The sequence below is a fragment of the Bubalus kerabau genome, chromosome 13, assembly GCF_029407905.1.
Source record: "Bubalus kerabau isolate K-KA32 ecotype Philippines breed swamp buffalo chromosome 13, PCC_UOA_SB_1v2, whole genome shotgun sequence".
NCBI classification, from domain to species: Eukaryota; Metazoa; Chordata; class Mammalia; order Artiodactyla; family Bovidae; genus Bubalus; species Bubalus kerabau.
In genome coordinates, this window is record NC_073636.1 from 71,802,271 (window position 1) to 71,816,922 (window position 14,652).

Consider the following 14,652-nt stretch of genomic DNA (forward strand, 5'->3'; position numbering starts at 1 on the left):
CTCTGCAGGATCTCTCTGTTCTTCCTGTGACTCATTGCTGAGATATTCAGGAATGAAAGCAACTCAACACTCTCTCCAAACCATCCTTCCTCACTGGAGAGCATCCCCTTCTGATTGGTGATGGTGTGTACGAGGCCAGGTGGCCAGGAAAGAAACCAATGCATTTCTCTGTCCCCACCCCTCCCTGTGATCGGTCCATCCCCATGTGAATGGATTTCAAGATCCAGCTCCAACTGGGCTATTCGTCCATTTACTGGAGCACATGAGACTCTGTTCAGCCCCTTGGTGACTTCAGGGACACCCCCACATCAGACTCGTCGGGAAAATTTCTGTAGTTCAAAAAACTGTGATGTGCATGACCCTAAACAAGCTGACGCCTGCTAACACTCACAGTGAAAGGGGGCCTTGATGGTGGGATGCACCCCGCAGCCTCCCCACCGCCCACCCATCTCTGCCTGCGCCTCCCCCTCCCCACCACGCCAGAAGATACACGCCGCAGGGAGCCGTCAGGTGTGCTGTATTTATATGATGCCCATCGCTCCTCATTCTCCCTCCATTGTTCTCTGATGTATGACAAAACTCCCCATTTGTCAAATGCTCACCAGCAGTCAGGATAATCTATTCTCCACACGTTCACGGAGCTTTTCATTTGGCACAACTGTCACCAGGAACAGTTTTATGAATTTTCCATCATGAGGGAACCGAGAGGATGGGAGGGAAAAAAATCCCACCCCACCACAACCTGCTTCTCCCGTGAGGCACGGCCTTGATTCATAGAGGGGAAGCCACGCAGCTTCTGAGGCCCCCATCCTATTACATACAATAACAGTCTGCACTTGAGCCCCTTTTCTGGGCAGCCACCTCCCCGTGGTGGTCTGTTGGTATCAAATCTTTGCCTGTCATGGAAGTGAAAATCAGGCAGTGCTCTCCTGCTAACAGGCCTCGTATTTAAAGAATTCAGCTTGATGGACTTGGAATTTGGAAGTGTTCCCCCCACCGCCCCACTGTATTTCTGGATGAACTGCAACAGATTCAACTGCAATTACAGAAACCTCAAACTTTATATACACACAATATACATATATATTTACACACATTAAAATGTATATTGACTCATTTGTCTTTGCAGAAATCTAGAATCAATCTAAATTTCCAAGGAGAAGAAAAGATTAAATTATAGGAATGGGCCTTGGAACACCACTGAAATAATGTTTCCATGGTGTAAGAATGTGGTAAGGATATAATGTTAACTGAAAAGCAAGTTTCAAAACTGTATTACAACAATGGAATATTACTCAGCCATAAAAAGGAATGGAATTGTGCCATTTGGAGAGACGTGGATGGGCCTAGAGACTGTCACACGGAATGAAGTCAGTCAAGAAAGAGAAAAAACAAGTATTGTATACTAATGCATATATTTGGAATCTAGAAAAATGTCATAGATAAACTTATTTGAAAAGCAGAAATAAAGACACTGATACACAAAACACACATATGGATACTAAGGGGAGCGGGGAAGGGGAGGTGGGATGGATTGGGAGATTGGGATTGACATATATACACTATTGATACTATGTATAAAATAGATAACTAATGAGAACCTGCTGTATCGCACAGGGAACTCTACTCGGTGCTCTGTGGTGACCTAAATTGGAAGGAAATGCAAAAGTGAAGGGATATATGTATATGCATATATAGCTGACTCACTCTGCTGTATAGCAGGAAATAACACAACATTGTAAACCCACTTTACTTCAATTTTAAAAAAACTATTATAATATGCTTCTAAGTTCATAAAAATATGCCTGTGCCTATATAAATGGTGGGGTGGAGACCAAATGAAAAGGCATTCAAAAGGTTAAAACTCAAGAGATCAATTATCCGCTTTTTATAGATATTTACTTTCATGTATTTTCCAAATTTTTTTCAATGAAAAAAACTGTTATTTTTTCAAGTAAGATTTTAAAAAAGAAGAACTTGGTACTCTTCCTAAAACTTTAAACTCTGCAGAAAGCGGCCAGTTGTACAATAAACAAAATTTACAGCCCAGCGGCTTTCTGACAGCAAGCACTTCTTTATCCACACCGAGTGACACTGAACAGCAGCTGTCCATATGATTTTAATCACAGCAGCTTTTCAAATCACAACCCACTCTCCCCTTTATTTTATTCCATTCAAAACTGTCTCTCGAAGCTAATGAGCAAATTCTCTGAGAACTGGAACCTAGGAAATGCTGAATCACACACGGGGCCAAGAGCCTATTAAATCCACATGAAGCCACACAGCCCTTTGAAGACTCACACAGCTCAGATAACTTGAAAGTCCCTCTGAGAATATATTCGATCTGTGGTTACAGTATGTAAATGGAAGTCAGTGCCTAACAAGAGATGATTATTTGCAAATACCTTGGCTATGATCTAAGCTGAGTTCTAATTTGAGGAGTAACATAGTGATCACTTTAGCAAGAACCTGGAGGCTAAGATTAACCTTTACAGGAAACTTCTGAGGAGGGTTGAGATTTTCTCAGAAACTAAGGTCCTAGGAACTATTCGCAGTTACAACTGTAGGAGCTGAAAGAACATTTCAACTCCAAACTTCTTCATTATTTTTTCTTTATACGTTTTCTCTCCTATTGATATTTTATTTTTTTGCCTTCTTTCCCGACTCATCTTGGATTCCTTGAGCTATTTCTTTAATAACACTTTTATAATGTGCACTTAAAATGTTTGTCTGAAGTCCTTTACAACCAACTTGAAGATGCAAAAGAAAAAAAAGGGGGAAAGAAAAATAAACACCCCTGGCTCCCTTTTGTACTTGTGTGTCAGGACGGCAGCACAAAGCACTGCTGACGGGGTGTCTCCAAGGACAGAAATGTACCGACTCACAGTCTGGAGGTCAAAAGCCCAAGACGACCAGGGTATCTGCAGAGCTGGTCTACGAGTGAGAGTCCATCCTACGACCCTCCCCTCACTGCTGCTGGTGTGCTGACAAGTGTTCCCTTGCCTGTAGAAATATCACGGCAATCCCTGCCTTCTCCTTAGCATTCTCTCCATGGGCATGTGTCTGTGTCTAAATTCCATGTTCTTATAAGGACACAAGTCACACCGGAACAGATGGTGAGATAGCCATGACCAATTCAATGGACATGAATTTGAGCAAATCCTGGAGATACTGTGAAGAACAGGGAAGCCTGGTGTGCTGCAGACTATGGGGTTGCAAAGAGTCGGACACAACTTAGCAACTGAACAACAGTCACACTGGATTAGCACCCTCCTGACCTCATCTTAATTGTATCCACAAGGACCTTATTTCCAAAGAAGTCACATTCTGATATTCTGGGAGTTATGACTTCAACATATGAACCTGGGGGACACAATTCAACCCATGACACCTGATACCAATGTCACAAACCATGTTCCATCTTGGCTGCTGAGCTCTGCTCCAGAAAATAGTATAATCCCAGACTAACAGATGGTTTCCAAAGTTAGCTGAGCCATCCTTTCCCCAGTTCCCTGGGTACCTGGCCCCAATTTCCCATTGCTGCTTTCGCTAATTTTCTCCATGCTCCTGCATCCTTTTCTATTCCAATTTTAGGGGGTGATCTTATCTCTTATTCCATAGAAGCAAAAGAGGCCGTCACAAAGGGATGGGCTGATCCCCCTGTTATGAAGCCTTTACTTGCATCCCCCCTTCTCCCAGTTCGCCCACTCTCCTATTCCAGGGCATTCCTTCCCCTGGCTCTTCAGCCCTCCAGCCTTCTCAGGACTTCGTGCTTGCCAGTTACCCCTTTTCCTTCTGTCTTCAACCTTTCTCTCCATTGGTCTCTTCCTATCAGCATTTAAACAAGCCGCACTTTTCCCCATAAAGAGAAAATCCTCTTATCTCCATTTTTCTCGCAGGTTATTGTCCAAACACTCCAGCCCACCTCATGGGCACATTAACTGAAAGAGTGAAATGAGATTGATTGCTACTTTTCTTGTCCTTAGCTCATTCAACTTCTGTCCTCATCTGTATTGGAATTTCTCCTGCCATGGATCCCATGTTGCTAAACTATGGGTTTCTTTTAGTTCTTTTCTTAAGTGACCACTCAGCAAGCATAGAATTGACCAGTCTTCCCTTTAAATGGGCTTCCCCGGTGGCTCAGATAGTAAAGGATCTGCCTGCAATACAGGAGACCTGGGTTCGATCCCTGGGTCAGGAAGATCCCCTGGAGAAGGGAATGGCTACCCACTCCAGTATCCTTGCCTGGAAAATTCCATGGACAGAGGAGCCTGGCGGGCTAGAGTTCATGGGGTCGCAAATAGACACAACTGAGCGTCCTTTAAATACTTAATTCCTTGGCTTCTGAGTGATCTTAGAGATTTCTCAAGTCTCCTTCTTGGCTTGCCTTGCAGGCCCTTCATCCCCTGTCCGTATGTTCAATTTTTACATTGGTATTGTGTACCAGATCTTTCTCCTCCCCTTCTGATCTCATCTGTTACCTTAAATTAAATCACTATCTATATCCTGGTGACTCTCAAGCCTATATTTCCAAGTCTACATCTTTCTCCTGAATTAAAGATGTCTACATTCCTTCCTACTATTAATATTATATCTCCCCTTCAATGATCTATGCCAAGTGATAGCTATGAAGGAGGACAGCTAACAGGCAGTAGACAGAGTAATGGGTTGATACAGACTCAGGACGGGCAAAAATCCTCTTGGCAGGGTAAAGAGAAGCAGCAATGAAATGCAAGCTAAGGGACAGTCAGTTGGATTAACTTGATACTTCTTTAAAAAGTACTCTCAAATCAAAATGCCTTTGATTGCTTGCTACTCCTTCTGTACGCCTATATCTTAAAGGACAGGGCACTCCTTGACATGCATTAAATCTAAATATGCTCCTACCCTAAAAAATTTCTTTTTCCTCCACCAATGCTCTGACATATGGATATGTGTCATATGTCCACTGAAAATCATGGATATGTCATCCAATTTCAGAATGCCAGCTTTGGAGTAGGTATTGCTTTTTCCATACAAACGTACAGTGTTTAAGCAAAGCATCCATATTAAATTACGCTTCCTGCTGCCCACTCAGTTTGGTCCTAGACTCCAGTGCTGATAGAATTTCAATTGCTAGTAGCTGGGAGTTACAAAGAAGTCTGTGTAGAGCAACAGATGTCAAAATAAAAAACACAGTTAGGAGTAGAAAAGTTCATGGCTTCAAGACTATGTTCACCTAGAAAAAAAATTGCTTTTACATGAGACTGCCTCACATCATTATTAATAACACACACACATACTCACACACCTCTTAGAGAACATGTAGCCCAGCATCCTCCTTTTGCAAACAATGATACTCAGGCCCAGAGAGGAAAATGGGTAAATTTCCTCAAAGTTCAACTCTGTGGAATGGGAGGAGATGATGAAAGAATCTGGGGCTTATTCCATCAGCATGTGAGAGGCTTGGAAAACACAGCCTCATTCTGCAAGAGCTTTCAGTATGAACATTCTTGCTAAGGGCATCACCACCTACCCAGCTGAATCTCTGGCAACTCACCTCATCCACGTGCTTCTTCCTTCCATCCTACCCAATCCCATTCCCACGTGGCAGCAGACCCTGTTCCTCTTGGCTTCTGAATGCTAGACCCATACTCCCACCAACCACCCCTGGCTCTTCTCTTGGACCAACCTTGTCTACTCTGCTAGAATGTTCCTTTCTGTTTTCTTCCTCCTTTGGTTCTACGGCAACCAGACTCACCAAGCAGCATTCTGCTCACTCAGCTGGGTTCCCAGGAGCCCTGCAAAGTGGCCTGAACTCATACCCCTGTCCAATCCAGCTTGCCCCAGCCCTATCAAAGAACCTGAATGGGAAATGATGGCTGTCTGCAAACCCTTATCCCAGCAAAAGCAGAGTGAAGGAAAAGACAAGGCAAAACTACAGCACCACAGCTGAGATCAGATTAGGACTGGGCTATGATGCAGCCCTGACCTGGGCCAGGCACTGTGCTAGGTGTGGGTGTGAACACTGTCTCCTTTAATCTCCCAGCTCTGAATAGAATCTGGCTCTGTGAAGTTTGCACAGGGGCCAAAAGGAAACAAGGCATTATTTATAATAATTGGCTTCCCATTATCCATTCAGTTGGCGCTGCCTGGAATAACATGATGGGCCTTTATGCTATTCACAGCCTATAAAAAAGTAGTTCTGTTGTGATTCAACATAGAGTAATCTCCATTTTAAGAGGACAATAGAAACACTCAGTCATTATTCATCCCAGAGCCTTAAACAGCAGAGAATTCCTTTATCAGGAACATAAGGTTAGAACGACATGAGTTATTAATATTGCAAGTAGCCCAATGCATTCATCGAGGTGCTCAAACTATGGGGAAAAGAAAAAAAAAAAGGTTTTTAAAAGCCAGATCTAGGAAAAGGCTAGAACCAAACAGCACTTTGAGGGAACTCTGGAGAAAACACAAACTATTCAGAACTGCTTGAGCTGAAATGAGCATGGGGGCTAGAAATCTTCCTCCCCAACTCTCTTAGTACTGAATGTTCTGAAAAAAAGCAGACAAAGGAGAAAAGCGATGAATGTTCCAAAGCTGAGACAGGAGACAATGTGACAGGAGATACAAATCATTGTTAATTAACGATCATTAGTGTACATGTATGATGTATTTGGTATTCAACTTTCATTCATTCACCCCCATATTCCACAAAGGATTTGAGATAGCGTATGAAAGGAACAAGATACAACAGCAGCAAAAAGTCAGTAGGAGTAAAGCATCAAGAAAACAGCCTAAAGACAGAGCTGTGAGCACCAGAGCAAGAAGGATGCCCATGTGCCGACCGTAAGGTCCTCACAGGTACCACCATCACGTTTCAAATGAGACCTGAAGCTTCCTGGCAGCCAGAGCAAAAAGGAGACAGAGTTAGATACAAAATTCCCTTTAACAAGGACTATTAAAGCGTTTTTCTTTCAAAGCAGTGTAAGAAAAGATGAACATTGGCATGGTGGCCCTTCAGATAACTGCAAAGATGGAGGCCCATTAAGCTGTCGTTAGATGGAAGGGACGAGGATGTAGGAGAAAGAATATGAGTTCTGGAGCTGAAAGTCCTTCTGAGAAGGTCTAGCTTAATTCCTTACACTCAGTGGCCCTGGAAAAGATCCTTAATTCCTCTGAGGCATATTCTTACTAGAGACTTTAAAATATCTAATTTTGCTAAGTCATGTGTCAGAGAGAGAAAGAGAGAATGAACAAAGGAATAATAAGATAGGTGAATATGAAACAAAACAAAACAAAAAAACATCCACCACAGTTTCTGGAACTTGAAATGTGCTAGGTCCTTTCCCAGATTTTTTTTTTTTTGCTTTCATTCTTCCTGTGAAATCTGGTGGTAAGAATATGGCAGCCTGTTTTCTCATTTGGGTGGCACTTATTTTAAGATTTTTTTGATATGGACTGTTTTTAAAGTATTTATTGAATTTATTATAATATTGCTTCTGTTTTGTTTTGGCTTTTTGGCCTAGAGGCTTGTGGGATCTTAGCTCTCCAACCAGGGATTGAACTTGAACCCCCTGAATTGGAAAGTGAAGTCGTAACCACTGGACCACCAGGGAAGTCCCTGGGGGGCTGTTTCAATCTCTCTCTTCACTCTTACCCTCTGCCCCACCCATTCCCTCTCAATCCCTACAGAAGGCAGTCTCAGTCTCAGAATGCTAGCGTGAAAAGAAGTACACAAACCCAAGTGAATGAGCCCATCTACAATTGTCAGAGTATTAACAGAAGATGCAAATGGTGATGGATACCGGAGCAACCAGTACAATGCAGGAGAAAGAGAGTCAACTTGGAAAAGAGTTATGAATTGATAGATGATCACTGAACGCTTACAGCAAAGAATCATCTTATACTAAAATATGTTGATTTACGGTAGACATTTCTACCTGGAATATATGTTATTTACTAGCTAATCCATTGTGATCTTGAGGAAAAGTTCTACTTTGCATGCTCTGTAAGTACCAAATACTTTCAGACTTTAGCTAGTGGCATGAGTCTAACTACTGGACCTTCGTGTTCCAGTGACCATATTTTCTAAGCCAATCATAAGAAAAAAAAAATTCACAATGGTCTAGAAGTTAAAACTACTTTGACCCATTTGAAGGGATCATCTAATTTAAGAAAAAAAAAAATGGACAGTTGGAGCTGTCTTAGAAATTCTGGGTCACATGGTTGCTAGGTAGAGTCACTGCATTCAGCATCTCCAACAAGTAGGCATCCTCATTTTTCAGATGATTCTCCTTACCTTCAAGATTGGGTGAGAAGCCTCTGCTCTGTGTCTCCTTTGAATCTGCATGCTCCTCCATCCTAGGACACACCTCCACAAACTCTGTAACATTTTAATCTTTTTTTTTTCCCCCATCTGAATGATGAATATACTGTTTGAGGCAAAGCCCTGGATGACCTGATAAATGTATGTGATTCTGTGACATTAAGCCTCAAATTTTTTAAAATATAGTTTTACTTTTCTTCTTGCTCAAATTCTCGTAAAGCTCTGGATCCATTTTTATAGTGTTTAATCACATCTTCATCTTAAAAAGCAACACTCACATGGTAGAGTGACTCAGTTTCCTCATCTGAATAGACCACATGTATCTGAATTAAGCATTAAGACAGTATGGTAAGCCAAACGGTCTTCTTACCTATATTTGGATCCATATCTGTTCAGACTTCAACAAAATAGTTTCACTGCCTACTGTTGGAAAAAAGATCCAATTTTCAGGCCTAGTTTTCAGTGTTACGGGGTAGTTTTATTTACTTGTTTTCTCTTTTTTCTTTTTTCTGTCTTCACTAAAATGTTAGTTGCAAGATGGAACAGTCTATTTCAGAGATAAACATTTAAAGCCAGAAGTTCCCATCTAAGAGCTTCTTCAGTTTCTTTTACCAAATGGGTGGACACCTTTGCATTCGGTGGTCTTTTCTTAGGCACTAGTACATTGCACTGAGCAAGGTTTCATCTATCCAGACTGCTTGAGGGGACCCCGGGAGAACAGATCAGTCATTCACAGAAACAGATCTGAAAATCCTAAGGCCTAGGAGCCTTCACAGCTTCCAGACCATCTGGACATCAGCCAGATACTCAGTGTGGAGAAGAAAGGCAGATGTGACCGCAGTGGAGCCAGAACACAGGCAGCTCCCGGGGCGCCTCCACAGCTGGAACATCAGTCATTTTCCTGGATTCTCTGAAGGAAGTCATGCAGGAGCTTAGGGCCGGTGGGATGGCTCTAACTCACAGAAAATAGATCCTGGTGGGATAGGGAAGTAGCAGATAGTAGAAAAGGAAATTTTTTTTTTTTTTTTTTTTTTTACTGTGGTGACTCAAGCCTCTGTTTAGCCCTGTTGCTCTACTCCAAGTGACAAGACATGACTCACATAATCAGTTTAGCTACATTTGGTCCATTATCCCTATAGCAAGAGAGTATTTTCTCCCAGAAACTGGCAGGTATTATTCAATATATTTAGTTTCAGTATGGCTGCTCCTTTTCTCTTTTTTTCCCCTTCCTCTCTCTCTCTCCATCCTTTCCATTCACCCATTAAGCCATCCATCAATTCATCCATTCATCCACTTATCCATCAAAAGATATACTGACCATTCATGGTATGGCAGGTAATGTTCTAAGCATTTAATAAACAGTATCTCTTTAATATTTTAATATCCTCAAAGTCAGCACTTAATATTCATTATGAATGTCATTAAAGTTTAAGAGGGCAAGTATCTTGCCCAAGACTCAGCAAAATATAGCCCATGAGCCAAATCCAATCTATTTTTATAAGTTTAAATGGAATACAATTATGCCCATTTTTAAAAACTTATGCTACAATTCTAGCAGAGCTGAATAGTTACAAGAGACCGTGTGGTCTACAAAGCCTAAAATATTTACTATCTGGCTCTCTACAGAAAACTCTGTCACCCCTAATCTTGCCCATTAATTATCTTGCCTAATCTTCCAAGAAGATAGCAGAGTCAAAGATACAAACTCAGATTCAACTCCCTCAAAAGGCTATCTTCTTCAACAATAAGCCACAGATAGAAGTATCTGAGCTTCATCTGCATGACTCCTGGACACTAAGGGTAAGCTGGTCAGGCTAGGTTTATGGTCCTGAGAACAGAACTGACATATATTACTTAGTAGAGTTGCCAACCACTGGTGAGGACCCTCTTTACTAGTGAGAAAAGCCAGTAAGGACTTTTTTTTTTTCCTGGTGAAATAATTATAGAGATGAGTGTTGATGCATGTTTTGACTTTGCCGCAAAAGTAGTTCTGTCTTCCCCAGTTTAAGTAATTACATTTGTTTCTAAATAAAGCAAATGGAACTATAGTTGTCAAAGAACGCAAAGATCAGTTGACTGCATTTATGGTGCGCTAGGTAGAAGAAAAGTGAAAGCAATTATGACATTGTAAGGAGAGCTACTCCCCAGTCTCTTGTGCACATTCAGGTAGGTGAGTGCTGTTGAGCACCTTGTGAGCAAGGGGAAATAGGGAAGATGAGGCCAAATGGAAATGGAAACTTCCATCCAATGAAATCTATAGCTTCAAACAGTATTTGCTATTATGATACCCTAACAACTGATTATTTTAAAATATTTTCTAATGTTGCAGGGTATGAAGCATATGTTCGGGGTATTCCTCCAATATGTGCAGAGTTCAATTATTCTGGGGCCTAAGATACTGCACTTGGCACTATAAGTACAAAGATACCACCTTGCAGAAAGCAAACAGCTTAAGCAAGCAGTGACTTAAGGCTGACACACAAGCTCTAAAGAAGAGAGGCTTTAGAGAGAGGCTAGAATTTAGAACTGGGCCAGAGTAGAAATAAGAGAACTGGCCCGGCCATAGACCAAGGATCCAAAGGACATGGGAGAACCAGGAATGATTCAAAAACAACCACTGCTGAGCACCTGTACTACCAGGGAAAAAATGATGGCATTAGATTCCACACCTCATATAGAGTCCTCACTGTGGAACAGTAATGCACCCCTCACAAAGATGTTCATGGCCTAATACCCAGAACCTGTGAAAACATTACAAGGTAAGAGGGATTTTGCAGATGTGGTAAAAATCTTGAAATGGATATTATCCTGGATTAGTTGGGTGGGCCTGTGTAATCACAGGGGGATCCTTATCACTGAAAGAGGGAGGCAGGAGATTAACTATCAGAGAGAGATTTGAAAAGAAAAGATAACACAGAGTTCCAAAGAATAGCAAGGACAGATAAGAAAGCCCTGCTCAGTGATCAATGCAAACAAATAGAGGAAAACAATAGAATGAGAAAGAATAGAGATCTCTTCAAGAAAATTAGAGATACCAAGGGAACATTTCATGCAAAGATGGGCTCAATAAAGGACAGAAATGGTATGGACCTAACAGAAGCAGAAGACATTAAGAAGAGATGCAAGAATACAAAGAAGAACTATACAAAAAAGATCTTCATGATCCAGATAATCACGATGGTGTGATCACTCACCTAGAGCCAGACATCCTGCAATGTGAAGTCAAGTGGGCCTTAGGAAGCATCACTATGAACAAAGCTAGTGGAGGTGATGGAATTCCAGTTGAGCTATTTCAAATCCTAAAATCTGATGCTGTGAAAGTGCTACACTCAGTATGTCAGCAAATTAGGAAAACTCAGCAGTGGCCACAGGACTGGAAAAGGTCCGTTTTCATTCCAATCCCAAAGAAAGGAAATGCCAAAGAATGCTCAAACTACCACACAATTGCACTCATCTCACAGGCTAGCAAAGCAATGCTCAAAATTCTCCAAGCCAGGCTTCAGCAATACATGAACTGTGAACCTCCAGATGTTCAAGCTGGATTTAGAAAAGGCAGAGGAACCAGAGATCAAACTGCCAACATCCAACGGATCATCAAAAAAGCAAGAGAGTTCCAGAAAAGCATCTACTTCTGTTTTATTGACTATGCCAAAACCTTTGACTGTGTGGATCACAATAAACTGTAGAAAATTCTTTAAGAGATGGGAATACCAGACTACCTGACCTGCCTCCTGAGAAATCTGTAAGCAGGTCAAGAAACAACAGTTAGAATTGGACATGGAACAACAGACTGGTTCCAAACTGGGAAAGGAGTACATCAAGGCTATATATTGTCACCCTGCTTATTTAACTTACATGCAGAGTACATCATCAGAAATGCTGGACTGGATGAAGCACAAGCTGGAATCAAGACTGCTGGGAGAAATATCAATAACCTCATATATGCAGATGACATCACCCTTATGGCATAAAGTGAAGAATTAAAAAGCCTCTTGATGAAAGTGAAAGAGGAGAGTGAAAAAGTTAGCTTAAAACTCAACATTCAGAAAACTAACATCATGGGATCTGGTCCCATCACTTCATGGCAAACAGATGGGGAAACAATGGAAATAGTGACAGACTTTATTTTGGGGGGCTCCAAAATCACTGTAGATGGTGACTGCAGCCATGAAATTAAAAGACGCTTGCTCCCTGGAAGAAAAGTTATGACCAACCTAGACAGCGTATTAAAAAGCAGAGACATTACTTTGCCAACCAAGGTCGGAATAGTCAAAGCTATGGTTTTCCAGTAGTCATGTATGGATGTGAGAGATGGACTATAAAGAAAGCTGTGCACCGAAGAATTGATACTTTTGAACTGTGGTGTAAAAGAAGACTCTTGAGAGTCCCCTGGACAGCAAGGACATCCAACCAGTCCATCCTAAAGGAAATCAGTCCTGAATATTCATTGGAAGGACTGATGCTGAAGCTGAAACTCTGATAATCTGGCCACCTGATGTGAAGAACTAAGTCACTAGAAAAGACCCTGATGCTAGGAAAGATTGAAGGCGGGAGGAGAAGGGGATGACAGAGGATGAGATGGTGGGATGGCATTGCTGACTCAATGGACATGAGTTTGAGTAAGCTCCAGGAGTTGGTGATGGACAGGGAAGCCTGGGGTGCTGCAGTCCATGGGGTCGCAGAGTCGGACACGACTGAGGGACTGAACTGAACTGAACTATGGCTGGCTTTGAAGATGAAGGAAGGGACCATGAGCCAAGGGATGCAGGTGGTCTCGAGAAATTGGAAAAGGCAAGAAAACAGATTATCCCCTAGACCTTCTAGAAGGAGTACAGCCTGTTCAACATCTGGATTTCTACCCAATGAAACCCACTTCAAATTTCAGACCTCCAGAAGGTAATTTGTTACTGTTAGATAATACATTTGTGTAACCACTAAGCCATTAAGATTATGGTCATTTGTTTTAGCAGCAATAAGAAACTAGGGACTCAGGAAGGGAAAGAGCTACATGCCACCCTCCCACCATGGTCGGGGGGAGGGGCAGAAATAGTTGTTATTAAGCATGATTTCTTGTCCCATCACTTCATGGGAAATAGATGGGGAAACAGTGGAAACAGTGTCAGATTTTATTTTTTTGGGCTCCAAAATCACTGCAGATGGTGACTGCAGCCATGAAATTAAAAGACACTTATTCCTTGGAAGGAAAGTTATGACCAACCTAGATAGCATATTCAAAAGCAGAGACATTACTTTGCCAACAAAGGTTCATCTAGTCAAGGCTATGGTTTTTCCTGTGGTCAAGTATAGATGTGAGAGTTGGACTGTGAAGAAAGTTGAGCGCCGATGAATTGGTGCTTTTGAACTGTGGTGTTGGAGAAGACTCTTGAGAGTCCCTTGGACTGCAAGGAGAACCAACCAGTCCATTCTAAATGAGATCAGCCCTGGATGTTCTTTGGAAGGAATGATGCTAAAGTTCAAACTCCGGTACTTTGGCCACCTCATGCGAAGAGTTGACTCACTGAAAAGACTCTGATGCTGGGAGGGATTGGGGGTGGGAGGAGAAGGGGACGACAGAGGATGAGATGGCTGGATGGCATCACCGACTCAATGGACGTGAGTCTGAGTGAACTCTGGGAGTTGGTGATGGACAGGGAGGCCTGGCGTGCTGCGATTCAGGGGTCACAAAGAGTCGGACACGACTGAGAGACTGAACTGAACTGAACTGAAGCATGATTTCAGATCCCCATCAAGCAGCTAAATGGGTCCCAGGCCAGCATGCTAATCATTCACTTGCTAATTCTCTGCTTTGGTGTTGCTTGATTCAGACATTTTGTTTTCAAATGTAAAGACAATCTGAAATATTCCTTAGTGTCCAAAACTTTTTCAAATGGACTTTAATTTGAAAACTACATTATGTATCCACCAATCTTTATGTAAATGTGTGCATATAGGGAAAAAGTAGAAACACTTATTGAGCAAGCGGAACAAAAACAAAAGAAAATTAGAGATTAAGAAGCAGGTCTCATTGAATCACGATGTCTCAATGATGGCATGGTAGCTATCAAGGATTAGTGCCCATGACCTCAGGATTGTAGAATCAACCATATGTGGAGTTCAGCACCACAGATACCAAGTGAATGAGGCTTTGCCTACCCTGGAGAGTGGTACTATGGAAGTGACCTTGTCCTTTGGGCCCCTGAACTTAGTCATGATGGGGTAATGAACCATTACAGAACAAGAAAAATCCTCAGTATGAATGAATAAATGATAATAAACTTTGGAAAATTATATTTAGAAGTAAGTACATTGAAAAACAGATAAATGTGTCCTCGGATGAGAGATAA

General features: G+C 41.8%; 1 protein-coding gene and 1 long non-coding RNA gene across 3 annotated transcripts in view; both read right to left on the bottom strand.

Annotated features, from left to right (window-relative positions):
- PTPRT (protein tyrosine phosphatase receptor type T) overlaps positions 1-14,652 on the bottom strand; it is a 1,142,536-nt gene that overhangs the window by 551,930 nt on the left and 575,954 nt on the right. The gene's annotated exons all lie outside the window — the stretch shown is intronic.
- Positions 1-14,652, bottom strand: part of LOC129625959 (uncharacterized) — a 115,318-nt gene that overhangs the window by 86,007 nt on the left and 14,659 nt on the right. The gene's annotated exons all lie outside the window — the stretch shown is intronic.